At 49.8% G+C, this 16,384-nt stretch overlaps 1 protein-coding gene and 1 non-coding gene across 3 annotated transcripts in view; both read right to left on the reverse strand.

Moving 5' to 3' along the window:
- BCAS3 (BCAS3 microtubule associated cell migration factor) overlaps positions 1-16,384 on the reverse strand; it is a 589,830-nt gene that overhangs the window by 25,510 nt on the left and 547,936 nt on the right. The gene's annotated exons all lie outside the window — the stretch shown is intronic.
- On the reverse strand, positions 15,796-15,868 carry TRNAE-UUC (transfer RNA glutamic acid (anticodon UUC)). Its single transcript has one exon. It is a non-coding gene; the product is annotated as a tRNA-Glu (tRNA).

The raw sequence follows: 16,384 nt of genomic DNA on the forward strand, positions 1-16,384 counted from the left end.
GGACAAAGTGACAGGACACAGGAGAAAAAGATCAGGAGTTAGTGTTAGAGTGGAGAATGGAAGCAGAAATATAGGTTCCAACACAGAGGAGTTGTGTGTGTCCTGGCTCTGGGCAAGCCGGTTATCTTTCTGGGCCTCTGACTCCTCATCCATAAAAGTGGAAAACCAATACAGTCTCACAGGGGTGTTGCAGGGTATGTGTTAGATAAACGGCGTACGGTGAGTTCTCTGCACATAAGGGGTATGCTTGTGTATATGATAATAATAACAAGTTTACACCATGTGAAGCATCATCATAGATGGTGACTACCATGACGATCCTGACAGGCAGGGACGGGTACCACTCCAGCATATGGGAGAGGAGCTGAAAGCGCAGAGAGATTCAGGGAGGCTCAGGGTCTCCGAGTGACAGATCTGGAACACAGGCTGCTAGTCCTTAGCTAGGAGCTCATTCTATCAGCTGCATCTGCCCTGGAGAACTGTTCTAGGGAGAAATCACCCCTGTCTTTCTTAACTTGTTCTGGGAAAAACTCCTGTCACCTTCAACCATGGTCTTTTAAACATGCTTTCCATTCCCAACCTGCCCAAGTTTCCTGGAGTATCATGATTAAAGCTATAACAGACCTAGACAGTGTATTAAAAAGCAGAGACATCACTTTGCTGACAAAGGTCCGTCTAGTCAAGGCTATGGTTTCCCCAGTAGTCATGTACAGATGTGAGGGATGGACCATAAAGAAGGCTGAGTGCCAAAGAATTGACTCCTTCAAACTGTGGTGCTAGAGAAGATTCTTGAGAGTCCCTTGGACAGCAAGGAGATCAAACCAGTCAACCCTAAAGGAAATGGACCCTGAATATTCATTGGAAGGACTGATGCTGAAGCTGAAGCTCCAATACTTTGGCCACTTGATGGGAAGAGCCGACTCACTGGAAAAGAGCCTGATGCTGGGAAAGATTGAGGGCAGGAGGAGAAGGGGATGAAAAAGGATGAGATGGTTGGATGGTATCATTGACACAATGGACATGAGTTTGAGCAAACATCAGGAGATGGTGAAGGCCAGGGAGGCCTGATATGCTGTAGTCCATGGGGTGGGTCACAAAGAATCAGACACGACCTAGCGACTGAACAACGAACAAATCATGATTATGTCGAGGAGCCATTCTGTCTGTTGGATGGCACACAGGAGAAAAGAAACATTGATAGGAGATCCAATCTGCTCTCTCTCAGCAGGGGCACTGTGAGGAAGCAGGGGGTAGGAGACTAGGGGTACAAAAGGGAAGTGAAGTATTAGTCACTCAGCCGTGTCTGACTCTTTGCGACCCCATGGACTGTAGCCCTCCAGGCTCCTCTGTCCATGGAATTTTTCAGGCAAGAATACTGGAGTGGGTAGCCATTTCCTTCTCCAGAGGATCTTCCCAACCCAGGTCTCCCACATTGCAGGCAGATTCTTTACCAGCTGAGCCACCAGGGATCCCTTCCCAAGCAAGTGTTCAGTAAAGGAGCACCCAATCATTTCTACTGTCCCGAGAGGCCACGGAGAGGAGGTACTTAGAGGGCGAGGAGGAGTCCCAGCAGAGGCTCAGCAACGCCCCTTCCTGCCCATCCTTCCACCCCTCCAGTGCAGATGAGGGCAGCAAAGGAGCTCACGAGGTCTCCTCGTCCTGGAGCGAGAGAAGGGCTGCAGGTGTGTGTGTGCGTCAGCAGGCGCTGGGGTGAGAGGCCAAGCCCTGGGGAGAGTGAGGTCACCTCTGGGCTCTTAGGCAACTGCATATCTTGTCAGCATGGTCGACGCTGCCATCATTCATCTGGCCAGCCCACAGACACTCCATCAGATGGGCTGGCCCTTCGAGCCCCATTACGGGGGGGAAGGGTCAGTTTCAAGGGGAAGAAGACACTTAGTGCAGGCTGCTTGCAAAGCACAAAATACATGTACTTAGCAACTCAGATCTTTAGCTGAAGCAACCCTCTGCTGTTTACCAAGCCTTCTCACGTTGATTATTTTGGTGAACTCACACATTCATTAAATATGGATTAGTGTCCACTGTGATATGAGTCAAGCACTGTGCTGAGGGGTGGGGAAAGAAAGTGAGCCAAAAAAAAAAAAAGGCCCACAAAGCTAGGGGAAGCAGCTGTGATCACCGTTTCACAGACCTGCGTTTTACTGAGACTGAGACAACTGAAGGTCACCGGTCCTGGGAGTGACAGTCTTCCCTGATACTTCCTGGGAGCCCCTCCATCAGGCCCACCTCCCACCCTACTCTTCCTGGAATATTTCTAAGATTCAGTTTAAGTCCCAATGGCGCAACGAAATCTTGCTATAATGATAATCAAAATTATCAGGAGCGCTCTTCCACGAAGTTTGATTGTCTACAAAGTTCTTTACCTGTCGGGGGGGAGGCTGGTGAAAGCAATAAACTCACCACCCCCGAAATGCGTGTGCTGGCAAACATGAAATGATACAGGCCATTCTGGGGTGCTGATGGATGCCTCTGAAGCCCGTCCTCAGATTCCCAGGTTAATGAGATCGGTTTCATGGCGTCTTTCCCACGCTGCCTGACACGATTCACACGATCTGCTCTTCAACCTAGTTTAGAAGCCGCCTGAGGGCATGGATTCCTCCAGAAGCCACAAGTCTGTAATAAACACTGGGCTTTGTGTATTGCGCTTGCTCAGAACATGTTTATTGACTGATTACAACCATCTGAGAAATTTGACAGTCGCTCTGGAGTCAATATACCCTTTGGGCGTATTGTCCCAGAGATTATAACCTCTAGGGCCAGCATGGTGAGGGGAGAGATGGAGGTGGGCAGAAAAAGCAGCTAAGATTAGAGGAAGGAAAAAGCTAAGTGAGTGAGCAGAAAATGCTGCAATATCAATTCCTACTGTCTTCTGTGCACTTATTTTAGAGCCAAGGTTCTGGGAACTGGAAGAACCAAAACAATCTGCCTTGGATGATAACAGAGAGTCAGGCTCGTACAGGTGAGCTTCCTGAATCCTTCATCCCAACTGGGCATCCTGTATTATACTGTCTCCCCAGAGGAGAAACAGGTCAGGTTCTTGGGTTTCACACGCCCATTAAAGGCCTGCCAGTGACAGCTGGTGAGCCAGCAAGGTCCTGGGGAGGCTGGGGGCACACGTGCTCTTTTGTGCCCCACTGTCGAGGGGCAGGGAAGACCAGTGGGTGAGGCAGCATGGGGGAGCTGGGATGTCCTCGGAGCTGATGGTGTCTAATCACACCCTCGCTATTCAGGAGACTGTGGCTCAGCCTCCGCTTTGGACTTTCATGAGAGCCTGCTGATCTGATTTCCAGCCACCGGGGAGGCCTGGTACCAAGAGTAAAACTTGTCATTAAACAATGCTCTTCAAGGCACAAGCCCTCAGGATGAGAGCGCGTGATGATCATGATATCCATGATAACTCAGAGATGATCCCAGGCATGATGAGACCAGCCATTGGAGAGTCTCCCCACCTGCTCTCCAAACTAGCTCACCAAACTGAGCTCCAGACTGGTGCTTTCACATAAGCATGGGGTGTGGATATTAGCTTCCTGGTTATTAGGTGTGGCCGTGGGCATGTTTCTTTGTGTCAGCATGCGCTATGCCATGGCTAACAGACATAAGGAAGGGAGGCTGAGGGCAGAGGAGGACCCCACCTGTCCCTCTCAATCCTTCAGGTCACTTCCCAAGCTAGCTGTAACCCACATCCACCGACAGAGTACAGAGCAATCTTGTGGACTCAGGTTATCGAATGTTCACCAAACTTGTGGCCGGGCACTACCTTTGTTCCGTAGTCATCCATTTGGTTGTGAGGTTCAGATTTGGGAGTTAAGTCATTCCTAAAGGCTCTGCTTCTCCAGTTCAGAAGTGAACTTAGGAAGAGAAGGGAAAGGTACCAACAAAGCACAGAAACGCCTAGGCTGATGCTGGAAGCCAGGGGGTGTGTCCAGACGTGCTGACGGCACGCCTGTCCTCACGGGCCCTCGGGGCCACAAGCAGGAAGGGACTATTCACTGCTCATCAGAGGTCCGTGAACAGACAGCTGTGAGGGCCCAACATGTCAAAGGCACCTGAGCCAGGGAAGAGGAGTTCAACAGCAACCGAGACACCAAGAATTTCTTTGTAACGTAAAACAGAGGAGTTAAAAGCAACAATACAAATGAGCTTATTTACAGAACAGAAACAGACACACAGACTTAGGGAAGGAACTTGCGGTTGCCAGGGGGTAAGGATGGTGGGAAGGGATAATTAGGAAGCTTGGGATGGACAGGTACACAACGCTATATTTGAAATGGACAGCCAACGAGGTCCTACTATATAGCACAGGGAACTCTGTTCAATGCTATGTGGGGGTCTGGATGGGAGGGGAGTTTGGGGGAGAATGGACACATGTGTATGTACGGCTGAGTCCCTTTGGTGTCCGTCTGCAACTATCACAACATTGTTAATCTGCTATACTCCAACATAAAATAAAAAGTTTTAAAATAGATAGTGAATAGGAAAAAAAATAGTCATTTTGACAACTACTTGCCCAACTGCAATGTCTGTTCACAACTCATACTTTAAAAAGCTTATAATATAGATGACAAATCCAGACATCCAGGCTGTAACTGGAATTCTCCCATTAGCTTCTCTGCTTACTCTAGGCCTTAGTTTCCCCACTTACCACATGGAGAATAAACGAGTGACTCTCATTTAAGGGCTCTGCTAGTATCTTCAATGTAATTCATAGTAACGCACTAACAAAGTAATGGTGAAATGATGTTTGAGGTGCCTAGGGTTTCCAAGGACCTCCCTGGTGGCTCAGACGGTAAAGCGTCTGTCTACAATGTGAGAGACCTGGGTTCGATCCCTGGGTTGGGAAGATTCCTTGGAGAAGGAAATGGCAACCCACTCCAGTACTCTTGCTTTGAAAATCCCATGGACGGAGGAGCTTGGTGCAGGCTACTATCCATGGGGTGGCAAAGATATCCAAGGGCACCAAATTTCATTTTTTGTGAAAAAGTGAAAGTCGCTCAGTCGTGTCCAACTCTGCAACCCCACGGACTATACAGTCCATGGAATTCTCCAGGCCGGAATACTGGAGTGGGTAGCCTATCCCTTCTCCAGCAGATCTTCCCGACCCAGGAATTGAACTGGGATCTCCTGCACTGCGGGTGGATTCTTTACCAGCTCAGCTACCAGGGAAGCCCTCATTTTCTGTGAATCAGTTCCATTAATCAAACAACCACCCCTGTAAAGCAGTCTTGCATGGAAGAAGCAAGGAAGGATTCTCCCACAGAAACTTTGGTGGGAGTGCAATGCTGCAAACACCTTGATTTTGAACTTCTGGCCCCAGAAATATGAAAGAATAAATTTCTGTTGTTTTAGCTCACCAAATTTATAGTAATTTGTTATGGCAGACTTAGGATAATAATACACCTATAAAACAGGGAAATGAATGTTTGCCTTCCAGGGCTGTCACGAGCATCTGACCAGGTAGTACACTAAAGGCCTTCCCTGGCGGTCCAGAGGTTAGAATCCGCCTGCCAACGCAGGGGACACGGGTTCGATCCTTGGTCCTGGTTGATCCCACGTGCCAAGAAGCAACATCACTACTGAGCCTGTGCTCTAGAGCCTGAAAGCTGCAACAGGAGAAGCCACTGTGATGAGAAATCTGTACACCGCCAGGAGAGAAAGCCTGAGCAACGAAGACCCAGTGTGGCCAGAAATAAATGTGGACAGTACATGAAAGCATGCTTTGTGTAACTGCACAGGGCCACTGGGCCACTCCAACATAGCAGACGACCCGGGGGCTGTGTGAGCAGCTCTTCTTAAGGACAGTGGGATCTGTGAGAGGCTTAGAAAGTGAGTGGGGGCCCTTACAGGCCAGAAGACAAGCAGCTTGAGGGAGATACTGGGCAGGGAGGGGAAAACAGTCATATCAGCTCCTAGTCTGGTCAACTCCATCGTGAAACCTAAGGGCATCTGTGTTATTATGTAGCCAGAGCCTTTGATGGGGAGTCATAGATGGCATCAGCACAGGTGTGTGTCCCCACTTCTCTGAGGATGCCTGCAGGGGGCACAGGAGGGCAGGACAGGTGGCCTCTTAGCTTCGAGGTCAGGCCCTTCACATCCTCTGATCTCCCCATCTGCGGGTGGGGAGAGGATGCTTCGTCATCCTAAATTCTTTAATGGATAAACAGGATTGTAGTCAACGTGGATAAGGATGAAATGAGACGACTGTTGCTAGTAGGAATACTGGGCTTCCCTGGTGGCTCAGTGGTAAAGAAGCTGCCTGCCAATGCAGGAGACATGGTTCGATCCCTGGGTCAGGACGATCACGTGGAAGAGGAAATGGCAGCCCGCTCCAGTATTCTTGCCTGGGAAAGCCCACGAGCAGAGGAGCCTGGAGGGCTACAGCCCATAGGGTCGCAAAGGATCAGATATAACTTACTGACTAAACAACAACAAAATGGGAATATTATAGATAGAAACCATCTCAAGGGCAATGTGGCAATAAGTATAAAGAGCCTTTTAAAAACATGCTGAACTACTGACCTGGGGATGCTACTGCCAGAAACCTAACCCAAGTAAGTTAGATGCCAACAACCTTCATGCATACAGATGCTCACTGCCACTTTAAAAATAGGGTATTTGTTAGTAAACTATGTTTCACTGCGGCCGAAGAATACTAGGTAGTCTTGAAAAACGACGTTTATAATAGTAGAAATTCTATAAGAGATGATGCTAAATGATTTGAGATCAACAGATACACACTACTAGAAACAAGACAGATAAACGAGAAGACCTACTGTACAGCACAGGGAACTCTATTCAATATCTTATAAAAACCTACAGTGGAAAAGAATCTGAAAAAGAGTCTATAACACACATATCTGAATCACCTTGCTGTAGACCTGAAACACTGTGAACAGACTTTAATTCATTGTTCTTACAAAAGTAACACAGGGACTTCTCTGGCAGTCCAGTGGTTAAGAATCCATCTAGCAGTGCAGGCGACATGTGTTCGATCCCTGGTCAGGAAGCTAAGACCTCACATCCCTCGAGGCAGCTAAGCCTGGTGCCACATCTACTGAAGCCTGTGTGCTCTAGAGTCTGAGCTCCACAAGAGGAGAAGCCCCGGAGCTGCGACGAGAGAGAGCCCACGCGCAACAGACACCCAGCGCAGCCTAAAAACAAATAATATATTTGAAAAAGTAAAACAAAACCATATAGTAAAAATACTATAGTATATTAGTGTTTCGTATAGTAAACTGAACAATGTAAAGAAACCATAAAAAAACCCCACTTTACATGACTCATGTAAAGCGCTATTAACTGTGGTTGCCTCTGGGCAGTTGGGTTATACGGGACTCATCTGTTACTTTAAGCCTTCTCTATGTGCTTCTTATAACTTCCATAAGCAGCGTGAAACAAGCCCACAAATACTAGGAAAAAACTGAGAAACTGGCAGGAGCACTCATGCTGGGACCTGGATGCGGAGCCTGTGACACGCACGGGACGGGAAGCCCGCTGGGCTGGCTCCCGAGCCCTGTGCTTGACTCCGCAGGGGCACCTGAGCCTGCGGCCCCGCCGCCCACATGCGGCTTCTCTCCCAGCAGCCTGGCTGGCTGCACGCGGTGTTGACCCATCCTTGTGTACCTCCGGCATGTTTCTTATTAACTCGTATCAGGAATGTGCACCAACCGGCATGCGGCAGATGACAAACAACTCCACCTCTGTACAAACTTCATACATCAGATCAGAGAGGGCCAGTGGCGCACCCTGGAAGGAGTCGGTTTTTACAGCAAGTTCCTTCACCTGTCACTTTCGTTCCCACCCTGCCCTGCCCCCCCAAACTCCCACTATCCTTTGGATGAAGAGGATGCAGCTTCCTAGGAGACACCCTTTCGTGTCTGCCAAAGAAGGTTCGAGCCCCTCACACATCATCAAGAGGTCACCAAGCAGGGCCCTGCCTTTTGTCTGGGAGAAGGGTTCAGTCATGTCAGGAAGGAGAATTTCCACTGGCTTCACACTCGGACCAGACCTGGGGGTGCCTCCAACAGCAGAGCTTTCCGAGTCAGGCTGACACTGGCATTTCCCAGACAGGATCTCAGAGACCCTCTCCTCCTCTGCTTTAAATGAGGCACAGTCAAGATTCGTTCCCTTCCAGGTGGGAAGAGAAGAATCATTTTGCAGCTCGACAGCAATGAAAATATTCTCTCGGGATGCTTGGGTGGCTTCTGAGGGTGGAGAGAAAGCTCACACACAGCCTAGTGTCATGGGACTCTTACGGCAAGGCTCAGAATACACTGCAGGACCAACAGTATCCCGGGAAACCTAACAGCTCTTTGAACGGAAAGACTTTACGCCACTGTATCACTCAAGACAAGGAAGCACACAAACTAGGTTTTCTAGGACAGTCCCGACTCCATCTAACTAGTTCGGTGACCAGATATCAGGAAAGGGAAGACAATAAATATTTGTTGAGTGTCTCTTTTGTCTGGGATCAGCCACTTCACGTGGATGAGACATCGCTCCAACAAGTCTAAGAAGTTGGTGCTAATATTCCCATTTTAAAGATCAAGAAACTGAGGCAGAGGGAAGTAACTTTTTGCCCAAGGTGACAATATCAAAGGTACAGTTAGGATTCTGATTCTTCCTCCAACATCTGAACTTTCCTCATGAAAATCCAGGCTGAATTTTGATTTTAAAAACATGGCTGCAGGAACAAGAAGGGTATTTTCAGTGGAGCCTGTCTTCCTATTCCAGAATTTTAAAGTGGTTCTTGAAATTGAGCTGTAGTCGGGGTGGGGGCAACAACCCCACTAAAATCCTGCGTTTGTCTTAAAAGAGATTACAGTGCTCCACAAAGAAGCCGAATTTGAGGCTCTCAACTGAGAAGAACTTTGAAGTCGGAACCTGGGGCTAAGACATCCTCTATTTTTATTAATTAAGGGTGATGTTTCAAAACCATCAGATTTATCACAACTGGATTTCAGATAAATGCACAGGCAAGCTTGGCTTGTCCTTTGGGTTATTTTTGCTCCTCCCTGAGGATCTGTATTTCCTTACATGAGACTTCTCTGCGTCCTGGGCTGGCTTGAGGTGGATGGAGGCCCAGCTTTGCAGGCTTGGGTCCTGCTAACCTCAGGGCTTTTCAAAGGCCGGAGAGGGATGGGTGTATACAGTGGGTGCTACTGCCATCTGCTCCTGGAAGCAGGGGTAAGAACTCACCTGCCAATGCAGGAGGCATAAGAGACATGGGTTCGATCCCTGGGTCGGGAAGATCCCCTGGGGGAGGGCATGGCAACCACTCCAGTATTCTTGCCTGGAGAATTCCATGGACAGGAGTTTGGCGGGCTACAGTGTGTGGGGCTGCAATGAGTGGGACATAACTGAAGCACATCCACACACCCCGGGGGCAGAGGCTGAGGGGAGAGGATGGGAGCTGCCCACCCCCACCCTGTGCTGCAGGAGGCTCCTGAATGCGCCTGTGGGTCCTGGAGCTGACTGGTTCAACATCCTGGCCATTTTTTGCTTTGTTGTTCTGGTAGTCACCGAACTCTGTAGCCTTGAAAATGGTACCTTCAGCTCGGGCAACGGGCATTTTCATCAGGAATATGTGGTCAGCTTTTACCAATCTCCGCCACCAAGATCCACCAGCCCTCACTCCATGGGGTAAACGTGCATCAGATTTGCTGCCACAGGCACCTTGGTATGAAGCTCTGGGCCTGGCCTGCCATTCTGATGTGGGCTCAGTTATATTACATGTCAGGATCTCTACTTGCCAGGCCCTTGCAACAAAGCTGTTCAGCAAAGACTCAGCCTCGGCCTTAGGGGAGCCAGATGAGAAAAGCAGTGTTGGACAACACGGGACACCGACGGAGCTGGGGTGGCTGGGGACGCCGTCCATCCGAGGTGGAGACAGGTGGTGGACAACCCACAGTGGGGGAGGAGGGGTGTCTGAGCACAGAAACAAAAGCAGGGCTGTTTCTCAACTGGGGGCCATGAGTCAACTTCACAGGAGCAGGAAGTCTCCCACGAAGAATGAAATCTCATGTAATTTCACAGAATCATTGCCTATTTTCACACAATCATTTCACTTTGATTCTGTAGTGTGTACCGTAGACAGGACAGACAGTGGTGATCCCATTTTACGGAGGAGGAAACTGTGGGTCAGGTGGCTCGAGGACTTGCCTCAGTCACCGTGGTCTCTTGCTCACGGGGTGGCTATGAAGCCACCCGTTCAGGTTGTCCGTGAACAGACCCGGACACGTGAAGTATCATTGGGGCTGCCTGTGGCGGGCACAAAAGTAGGATCGAAGTGGGGACCGGTGAGCCACTCTGCCGGAAGCTTGGCTCGGGCTTTGCTGGGGTCCCCTGTCCTTGACTTCTGGCCTCATTTCCTGGCCTAGCAGCCCATGGGGGAGGAGGTGTAACTCCGCCTGGTATCGCTTGAATTTATCACAGAAGGGTGTGTTCGGAGCTTGTTCTGCATCTGAATCAGTGGGGTGCCCAGCAACTGTCATTTCCTGTCTTGACATGTCCAAGGATTTGCTCAGCCCTGGGTGGTGACCACGACTAGCAGCCCAGGCCTGGAGACCAAGGAGGATGGAAGGAGAAGTCGAGCGGCTGCAGGAACACACAGCGGGGAGCAATGAGGCAGAGAAATCTGCACGATGACGATAATCGCTTACATTCACACTGCCTTGCCCTCTACAAGGTGCTTTCACAGGCCTTTCCCCACCCTGATCACACAACACCCCCAGGCACGAAGGCAAGGCTACTGTTACTAGTCCCCATTTCACAGCTGAGGCAAAGTGCAGGGAGCTGAGCGGGTGGTAGAGAGGAGACTGGGGAACCACTGGCCTCCACACCTTCCATACTCAGAGGGTGGGGCCCCAACCAGGGGCAGCGGGAGGCCCGTCAGAAATGTAGGCTCTCAGGCCCCACCTGAGAGAGGACTTAACCAGCATCGGGGTTTAAGTCAGGCCCCCAGGGGATGCACAAACCGTGAGGCAGGAGGCTGACAGCGCTCCCCAACCCGCCCCGGCCCTGTCTCCCCACCATTCCTAGAGCCTGTTTGGGTCTAGACAAAGACCTTGAGGCCCAGGGAGGAGACGGGTTCCTGGCCCTGAGAAGAGCAGGAGCAGACAGAGCCTTGGTCGTGCAGGTCCTTTCCAGGCCCCTTGCATCCAGCGGATGCCCGAGGGCCATCTCCCTTGCCTCCTCTGCCCTCCGCCCCGCCCTACGCATCTACCCCCAGACCACCCTCAGCGGCCGGCCCCTTGGCCTCTCCCCTTGGTTCCACTCTTGTGTTAAGTGTTGACGCAAATTCTAAGGCCCAGGGTTAACCCTCTATTAAAGCAAACAGAGAGGGTAGTAGCTTGTGCTAAGTCTAGGAGCCAAGTGGCAATGTGTGCATGTACACGTGTGTGTGTTGGCAGGTAGGATCGATGCTTGGATTGTCCCTGTCCATCCCCCTTGGGCCTTCCTGCCTCTAGGAGAAGGCTGGGGAACTCTTGTTTGCCTGGGAATGAGGCTCTGCTCACGCTCTGCAAAATACCTACTTCATTACTAAGTGTGAAAATGACCCCCGAAGTGTGTTAATCTGGTTATGATTTCCCCTCTGCTCATTGGTCGCACTGTGTGCCAAGTTTGGCGCCTGTGGGTAAAGCGATTCGTACGCTGTGGCTGGAGACTGGGGCCAGGATTCCCCCTCCTTTTCCTCCACTTCTGCTCCACTGGGGCCAATCAGGATGTTATTCATTTCCCCAGTTGAGAAGCGAGTTCAAAAAGGCCAGCAGAGCCTCCTCTGCCCCTTCCCTGTGTAAGCAACGCCAACTCCTCCCATGAGGAGGAAGCGACATATTTTGTTTCTGCTTCACTCACGCAAGGAGCAGGTTTACAGAGTCGGCCCAGAAGGAGTGTGTTTGTTGAAACCTATCTTTTCATCTCTGGACCGAGGGTACACAGTGAATTAGAGGAACAGCAGAGCCATCATAAGGAGAGGGTGGGTGGAGGGAAGTCAAGGCACCCAGAAACCCTTAGGAGGAGGCTGGAGACCTCATGTCACCACATCCGCAGACACGGCCTTGTCATCTCCCCTTGAGTCAGAGCTAACAGCTGAACGAGAGAAATAATTTCTCACTGTGCTTCATCTGAGTTTTAGAAGTGCCTTTAGGGTAGAAAAGTTACCAGAATAGCTTTCTCATATGTCTTAGACTGTTACGAAAAACGTAAACAAATAAAAACCAAGCCATTTTCTTACAGAAATACCTACCACGCTGCTCAATGAACATGCAAACTCACCGACATCCTCTTGGGCAAGTCATTAACGAAGCGGTCTGGATATGAGCTCGATAATCTCTTAATCGGGGGGGTGACTCTCTAGTTCTCAAGAGCCAAGATGGTGGGGTACCCCATGGACTGGTGAACCAGCCCTCCTCCTCTTCCCCCTGCCTGCGGTGTCTATCTTCAAGGCCCAGTAGTAACCTGCACCCTCTGAATCTAGCTGCAGTCTCTTCTCTTCATGGAGCACTATGTATCTTATTTTTAAAACCATGGGGAGGGGCTTCCCTGGTGGTCCAGTAGTCAAGTCCACCCTGCGATGCAGGGGATGCTGGTTCGATCCCTGGTCGGGGAAGATCCCACATGCTGGGGAGCAACTAGGCCCCATGCGCCACAACTACTGAGCCCACGTGCTGTGACCACTGAAGCTTATGTGCCCTGGAGCCCGTGGTTCTCAATAAAGAAGCCCCCAAAGTGAGATACTTGTGCACCCCAACTAGAAAGTAGCCCTACTCAACTAGAGAAAGCCTACTTGCTGCCATGAGACCAGGCACAGCCAAAAAATTGCTAATTAAATAAATAAAAACCTAAAAGAAAAAAACATGGTGAGATGAGAGCAGGGGGCCAGATCCTTTGGACCTATGAGGCACTGAACTCTGCTGGCAGAAAGAGCATGTGGTTAAGTGTGGGACACGAGCGCAGGCTTTGGTTCTGGTCTGCTCTATGTGACTCTGCGGGCCTCCCTGGTGGCTCAGTGGTAAAGAAGCTTCCTGCGATGCAGGAAACATAGGTTCAGTCCCTGGGTCGGGAAGATCTCCTGGAGGAGGGCACAGCAACCTGCTTCAGTATTCTTGCCTGGAGAATCCCATGGACAGAGGCACCGACAGCCCACAGGGTCACACAGAGTCAGACCCGACTGAAGCGCCTTAGCACGCACATCCGCATGTGACTTTGTGCAGGTCCCTCAACCTCCAGGCACCTGAGTTTTCTCTGCTGGGAAAGAGGAATAACAATGCTAGTTATTATGGCTAGTTATTCATAATTTTCAAAATCATGTGAAGATTCAAATGACAAGGTATGAGACAGAACCTTCCAGACGATAATGTGTAATCGGCTTGCAAAGTACTGATTCTGCTTTCAGAAGTCAGATGGATGGCCTTAGGCTGGTGCTTTCGCCACTTCCCTCCAGCTCCTCTGAGACATCAGGAGGGTGTCTGAGCTGTGTGGCTTCCTGTGGTGTGGGAACATTCGCGTAGTTTAGCCGGGTTGCTCATTTCTAAACCAGGAATGTGAAAGTCACCCGTAACGTCTTTATTACAGCTTTCATGTTGCACAAGATCCCCCGCTGCTGCCCTCCAGGATCAAACGGGCTCACCCTGCAGTTGTCCTGATGTCCCAGAGATACCTGAGAGCCAGGAGCCTGCAGCACAGATCTTGCCACATAAGAGGTGCCCAGGAAAATGCTTATTAAATGAATGGATGGAATGACAAGGCTTAGTTATCTTTCCATCTGAAGTATGCGTGTATCATGGGTCTGAAAGGGAGCTCCTAAAGGCATTTCTCAGCCACCCTCCTACCTCCAGGCAGCATCACTCTTCAATCTCTCTTTTTAAAATAACTCCAAAAAGGAGAGGTCGCTATGCTCCTTAGAGGGACACTCCTGAACCCTCGACTCAGTAGCCACCTTCTGCCTACAATATTAATCTAAGTATAATCAGTATCTCTATTTATGCTGGAAAGCTCATATCCCAAGGCCAATCATTTAGGAAAGATTATTTATCTTGGTCGCTTATTAAAGGTGATGTTTGAATTTTATAGATTCACAACTTTATACTCAGGGCATAGGCCCTCTGAACAGCTTCTATGCTTAATAAGAAATACCTATGGTAGGGACAGGGCTTCCCCGGTGCAGGAGATGTGGGTTTGATCCCTGAGTTGGGAAGATCCCCTGGAGAAGGAAATGGCAACCCATTCCAGTATTCTTGCCTGGGAAATCCCATGAACAGAAGAGCCTGGCAGGATGGAGTCACAAAGACTCAGACATGACTTAGTGACTCAACAACAACAATGGTAGAATCGTCTATACATCCGACAATCTATACATTGTTGAGAATAGCTGTCTTGAGCATACTTCATGGATCTCACTGCTGAATCAGTGAGTAGATTTAGTCCCTAAGCCTGTAAGTGAATAGAGTCGGCTCCGGAAATGGTGGTAACTTCAAAACGTCTTGTCTACACGCGCTGTTTCTTTCAAACTTCTTTACTGGTCAGCTTTTTAACATACGGTGCTTTTTTTTTTTTCTTTTTCAAATACTGGATTACATTCAGATCCATTATTGCACAAAGTGGAACCGGCAATCAGACTGTCTACACAAGAGGGCAGTGAGGGTGAATGCTTTCAGAGAAGTAGTGCGGATCAATTATCTATCTTAAATGCAGGATTTCCACTGGATTCCTGAATCCTCAGACAGTTGTTCAGAAATGCTCCTTCAGATCAGTGGGTTAGCACTTCCATTGCCACACATCTGAGGAGTCCCACCAGTCACAGCAGCTCCTGACTACAGGGATTCTTCAGAGCTTTAGGTCAGAGTCTGTGTGTAGGGTGGGGGCATGGTTGATAAACGGCAGGAAGAGTGCCCATGTTATATGATGGAAGAAGCTCTGATCTGGAACATCATTCTCAGACTTTCCTAATAAGAAGAATCCCCAGGGTGCTTATTGTAAAAAAAAACCTATTCTTAGGTCTGTCTCTAAGATGTTCTAATGCAGTAGAAAACAGATTAGCAGATCCTGGAAGAGGATCTGATTCTTACCTGGGAAGCTTGCGAACCAATGCTCTACAGAAGCCAGGGCTCAAATCTAGCCTTAAGAATCTCTCAAGATTGAAAAAGCAGGTGACTGTCCCCCGCATCACGACCGTGGTAGCTCACTCACAACCACGTGGCAGCTCAGATGCTGTAAAGGAAAGCTGACTGCGCGAAAGGGGCCTTGCAGGCTGCTCGTGTCTCTGTTTCCTCTGATTTTCCTTCTTCCTCTCCAACCACCCCTCAAGCCTCTCCAAGGCCTTGCTCAGCTCCTTCCGCTCTTCAAATGTTGGTGCTTTTTCAGGGTTTCATTGTTAAGCCTCTTCTCTTCCTTTTCTGTGCACCATGCCTGGGCGAGCTTATCAGCTCTCAGTCACAACTACCACGGACACATGACCAACTTCCAAACCATGCTTCTAACTCAGTTCTCTCCTGGCCTCCCAAGCCACTTGTGTCAGACCGAACACATTCCCTGGGCACCTCCAAGTCCTGTCCAAAACAAATCCATCACCTTACTGCTCTGGAACGTGGCCTTCCTTCTCTAGTCCCCAGACCAATGGCCACACGATCTTCTTGGTGGCCCCAGGAAAACCCCTCCTCATCCCATCCCCACAGTCAGCTGACCAGGACGTTCTCTGGGTTTTACTTCTTAAACCTCTTTTATAAAATTAGTTAGTTAATTCATTTTTTTGGCCACACTGTGTGGCTTGTGGGATCTTAGTTCCCTGACCGGGGATTGAACCCGGGTCCCAGCAATGAAAGCGCCAAGTCCTAACCACTGGACCACCAAGAGATTCCTTTCTTAAACCCTCCTGAATCCGCCCCCTGCTCCACAGCTACTGAGCTCAGGCCCTCATCAGGTCTCAGGGGGAAACGTCGACGACTTAACACTGGTCTTCCTGCCTCTGTGTGGTTTCCCTTCTTTTCATTTTCCTTAGTGCCGCTTTGTCTACAACACAAATCTCAACATCTGCCTCACCAAGGCTCGGGATAAAGCACCACTGGCCCCGGTCGCTCTTCACACTCTGCACACCACGCCCCCCGCCCCCTCCAGGCACGCCGCCCCCTGTACCTTGGAAGTTGCTGCTCCTGCTGCCTGGACTGTTCTTCCCTAGTGCTAGTGTTAAGTCGCTTCAGTCATGTCTGACTCTTTGTCACCCATGGACTGGAGCCCTCCAGGCTCCTCTGTCCATGGGATTTTCCAGGCAAGAATACTGGAGTAGGTTGTCATACGCTCTTCCAGGGAAACTTCCTGACCCAGGGATCAAACCCCTGTCTCATGTCTCCTGCGTAGGTGAGTTCTTTACCAC

The sequence above is a fragment of the Capricornis sumatraensis genome, chromosome 8 (assembly GCF_032405125.1).
Source record: "Capricornis sumatraensis isolate serow.1 chromosome 8, serow.2, whole genome shotgun sequence".
NCBI lineage: Eukaryota > Metazoa > Chordata > Mammalia > Artiodactyla > Bovidae > Capricornis > Capricornis sumatraensis.